This window comes from Triticum aestivum, chromosome 1A (genome assembly GCF_018294505.1).
Source record: "Triticum aestivum cultivar Chinese Spring chromosome 1A, IWGSC CS RefSeq v2.1, whole genome shotgun sequence".
Taxonomy (NCBI): Eukaryota; Viridiplantae; Streptophyta; class Magnoliopsida; order Poales; family Poaceae; genus Triticum; species Triticum aestivum.
In genome coordinates, this window is record NC_057794.1 from 562,711,117 (window position 1) to 562,716,473 (window position 5,357).

A 5,357-nucleotide genomic window follows, 5' to 3' on the forward strand; every position below is an offset into this window, starting at 1 on the left:
AGTTTTCTTACCAAGTTTTCGTAAGAAAAGTTGTATGTGATACAATAGAAGGTTTTGTCAATCCTGAAAGATGCTAACAAGTATGCAAAGCTCCAGCAATCCTTCTAAGGACTGGAGTAAGCATCTCGGAGTTGGAATGTATGCTTTGATGAGATGATCAAAGATTTTGGGTGTATGCAAAGTTTATGAGAAGCTTGTATTTCCAAAGAAGTGAGTGGGAGCACTATAGAATTTCTGATGAATATATGTTGTTGACATATTGTTGATCAGAAATGACGTAGAATTTCTGAAAAGCATGCAGAGTTATTTGAAAAGTGTTTTTCAATGGAAAACCTGGATTAAGCTACTTGAACGTTGAGCATCAAGATCTATGAGGATAGATCAAAACGCTTAATGGTACTTTCAAATGAGCACATACCTTGACATGATCTTGAAGGTGTTCAAGATGGATCAGTCAAAGAAGGAGTTCTTGCCTGAGTTGTAAGGTATGAAGTTAAGACTTAAAGCTCGACCACGGCAGAAGAAAGAGGAAGGACGAAGGTCGTCCCCTATGCTTTTGTCATAGGCTCTATACGGTGTGCCATGCTGAGTACCGCACCTGATGTGTGCCTTGCCACATATCTGGCAAGAGGGTACAAAGGTAATCTAGGAGTAGATCACCAGATAGCGGTCTAAATTATCCTTAGAGGAATAAGGATATGTTTCTCGGTTATGGAGGTGATAAAGAGTTCGACGTAAAGAGTTACGTCGATGCAAGCTTGACACCTATCCGGATAGCTCTGAATAGAGATACCGGATACGTATAATGGAGCAACAATTTAGAAAAGCTTCAAGTAGAACAATTATTTGAAATGGCTCTAAAAGTAGTGTAGTAGTTGCATCTACAAGATGACAGAAATTTGCGAAGTACATACGGATCTGAATGCTGCAGACCCGTTCACTGAAACCTCTCTCACAAGCATAACATGATCAAACCCAGAACTCTTGGGTGTTAGTCACATGGGGATGTGACCTTGAGTGTTAATCACATATCGATGTGAACTGGATTATTAACTCTAGTGCAAGTGGGAGACTGTTGGAAATATGCCCTAGAGGCAATAATAAATTGGTTATTATTATATTTCCTTGTTCATGATAATCGTTTATTATCCTTGCTAGAATTGTATTGATAAGAAACTCGGATACATGTGTGGATACATAGACAACACAATGTCCCTAGTAAACCTCTAGTTGACTAGCTCGTTGATCAATAGATGGTTACGGTTTCCTGACCATGGACATTGGATGTCGTTGATAACGGGATCACATCATTAGGAGAATGATGTGATGGACAAGACCCAATCCTAAGCCTAGCACAAGATCGTATAGTTCGTATGCTAAAGCTTTTCTAATGTCAAGTATCATTTCCTTAGACCATGAGATTGTGCAACTCCCGGATACCGTAGGAGTGCTTTGGGTGTGCCAAACGTCACAACGTAACTGGGTGGCTATAAAGGTACACTATAGGTATCTCCGAAAGTGTCTGTTGGGTTGGCACGAATCGAGACTGGGATTTGTCACTCCGTGTAAACGGAGAGGTATCTCTGGGCCCACTCGGTAGGACATCATCATAATGTGCACAATGTGATCAAGGAGTTGATCACGGGATGATGTGTTACGGAACGAGTAAAGAGACTTGCCGGTAACGAGATTGAACAAGGTATCGGGATACCGACGATCGAATCTCGGGCAAGTATCGTACCGCTAGACAAAGGGAATTGTATACGGGATTGATTAAGTCCTTGACATCGTGGTTCATCCGATGAGATCATCGTGGAACATGTGGGAGCCAACATGGGTATCCATATCCCGCTGTTGGTTATTGACCAGAGAGTTATCTCGGTCATGTCTGCATGGTTCCCGAACCTGTAGGGTCTACACACTTAAGGTTCGATGACACTAGGGTTATAGGGAATAGATATACGTGGTTACCGAATGTTGTTCGGAGTCCCGGATGAGATCCCGGACGTCACGAGGAGTTCCGGAATGGTCCGGAGGTAAAGATTTATATATGGGAAGTCCTGTTTTGGTCGCCGGAAAAGTTTCGGGTTTTATCGGTAACGTACCGGGACCACCGGGAGGGTCCCGGGGGTCCACCAAGTGGGGCCACAAGCCCCAGAGGGCTGCATGGGCTAAGTGTGGGAGGAGACCAGCCCCAGGTGGGCTGGTGCGCCCCCCCACAAGGGCCCAAGGCGCCTAAAGGGGAGGAGGGGGACAAACCCTAAGGGCAGATGGGCCTTAGGGCCCATGCCTGGTGCGCCTCCCTCTCCCCCTCCCCTTGGCCGCCCCCTAGATGGGATCTAGGGGCTGCCGCCACCCCTAGGGAGGGAACCCTAGGTGGGGGCGCAGCCCCTCCCCTCCCCCTATATATACTTGAGGTTTGGGGCTGCCCAACACATGTGAATTCTTCCTTCTTGGTGCAGCCCTACCCCTCTCCCACCTCGTCTCTTGCGGTGCTTGGCGAAGCCCTGCTGGAGTACCACGCTCCTCCACCACCACCACGTCGTCGTGCTGCTGCTGGATGGAGTCTTCCCCAACCTCTCCTTCTCTCCTTGCTGGATCAAGACATGGGAGACGTCATCGGGCTGTACGTGTGTTGAACACGGAGGTGCCGTCCGTTCGGCACTAGGATCATCGGTGATTTGGATCACGACGAGTACGACTCCTTCAACCCCGTTCTCTTGAACGCTTCCGCTTAGCGATCTACAAGGGTATGTAGATGCACTCTCCTTCCCCTCGTTGCTGGTCTCTCCATAGATAGATCTTGGTGACACGTAGGATTTTTTTTGAATTTCTGCTACGTTCCCCAACAGGGCTCGTCGGCACCACCGGGGGAGTCTTGCGGCCCGCCGTCTTCTTGTGGAGCCGCACCCCGCCGCTGCCAAGACCGCGCGCAGACATGGGTAGCCCACCCACCTCTGTAGCCACCGGGGAGACGAGCATGGAGCGGCCCTCCGAATCGCACGAAGCCGAAATGCCCTTGTCGAGGTCGAGGCCGAGGGACATGTGGAGCCATATTGATTGAAGCCCGTCTCGTTGCTGCCCACGATCACTTGGTGCTCCTCCAGATCCTTTGCGGCCCCCGAAGTCGGGGCCACGGCCTCGAAAGTCTTGTCCTTGAGGCCCAGCTTGTCCCAAGTCGTGGTGTCGATGGAGTCATCACCCATGTTCGTGTCCTTGTCCTTGTCCTTGTCCATGTCATCAGGCCCCTTGTCCACGTTTGCAGGGGGAGGGGGAGGAGGGGCACCCCCTGCCTGCCACCCGCCTCGGCCTCCAGCCGAATGTTGAAGCCCTCACTGTTGAACCACACTTGGACATACCCTTTGAGCTTAGTCGGGGAGCGGCACGCAAAGCGCATCCGCACGGGACCCAGCCCCACTAGCGACGCCTTGTCCACCTCCATCGGGCGCCCGATCATCACTGTCCCTGCCATAAGTCGGTCCACACGACGGTGCTTGGGCGGCACTCCCCAGAGCTTGACCCACACACCCGGCATGATTTCGGCCTTGGGTTACTGGAAATCTTTTCTACACATGTGAAATTTGAAGGGCATCATGTTTCAATATGCAACCAACAAAAATATTAGAAGGCCCGTGACAACGCACGAGCATTATACTAGTGTACCTAAAGTGTAACTTGTCTCTGTCTACACTTGGTGTGTGAGCTACGGTGAGGATGAAGTCCAATGTATGAATGTCATCCATGTCTGGGCCGGAGAGATGGAGTGCACGCACAATATTGCTAATTTTCTATCTTCAAGTAGCATTAAGGCTCGCTGGCATATCGTTGGCACATGCTACATGCACAATCTCGTCGTCTTTTCTATTGCTTCGTCCATCGTCAATGATTTGGGGCTGCTTTGTACACGACGGATTGCGGACAAATTATTAACAACTAAAAAGGCAATTATCTGATGGTTCAGGGGATCACGTGAAGCTGCACTTATCTGAGTAGAATTATATACTACCACCAGCGTTTGGTTGTTGCCTTATGCCTTGTTGATCATGTCGCGAGAAATAAGTATTGCCGGTCAGGGTCGGTACCAAACCTATTGAGCATACAAAATGCGTACGCGGTAGCAATTTATATCTTGCGGAGTTTGTTCGGCGCAAATGCTAAGCTAGGCACCTTGTATGTTCCCGGGAGAAGTCGGGATCATGAGCAATCAGACGATCTTTTAGTTGGAGCGCTTCGTTCTCTCATCATCTCTCACCGGTGCACTTGCCTATGAAATTGTTAAATTATTTTTAAAAATAAAATCAGCATAGCGGAAATGATAAATCAAGAATGCTCGATAGTTTCCCATGGAAAAGTAACCTTTTTGTGGAACTTTAGTTGACGCAAGGATGAAAAGTCTAGTTGTCAAACACGATAATCTTCTGACAAAAAACTAACTGGGGACGGAATTGCCGTGGTCAACAAATATAAATTGCCATAAAACACATTCGATTTGCCATGGGCAAATCCTGAATGTTCAAGACTTATCGACATCCACAAATAAACCGTGACTACGCCCAGTCACAGACAATACTTCCTAGTCCTTCCCACCTTTTGAGATTTGTCTGCAGTCTTTTCACGGTATCTCTGATAGAATAAATCCGAGGCGCTCCGTCGATCTACCGAGGACCAAGCAATCACACAAGACATGACACCGAGATTTGTTAACGAGGTTCACCATCACGGCTACATTCTCGGGGCCTGACTACGGGCGCTCCTTCTCATGACACCGTCACAATACCGCACCCCGGCCGCCCGGGCGCCAGCACACGCCGCCGGCTCTCCCGCGTGCCCGTGCTATTATGTTGGCATATGTTACATCGTGTGTCTACCCCCGCTATATATGAGAGGTCTAGGATACAAGTTTTCTACTTGGACACGACTCCTACCCCGTCTACACACAGTCCAAAACCAAGTCCAACTGTAACATAACTTGTACAATAATATTCGACACAACTCTAACAAACTCCACCTTGACGAATATTCTCCACCACCTTGGATTCATTCGTGCGTAGAACCTCCATGTACATTGGACTTGAGATACACCATGAGCACCGCTGCTACTCCCGGACTCCATGTGACTTCACCTGCAACTGTAGTCCCTTCTCGTCTTCTTCACAGTCAACACTCAAGCAAAAAATCAAGTTCCTCATTACTCTACTTTGTGCTCCCAACTTCCGGAGTATCCGTTCAACGCCATCACACACTGATCACTAATCTGCGTGAAAATGAACAACTCACATATTGGGTGTCACATATAAGAATTACCTGAACTCAACATCACCGCTCTTTCATGACCGTTTGTCTGAACTTGAAGGAAT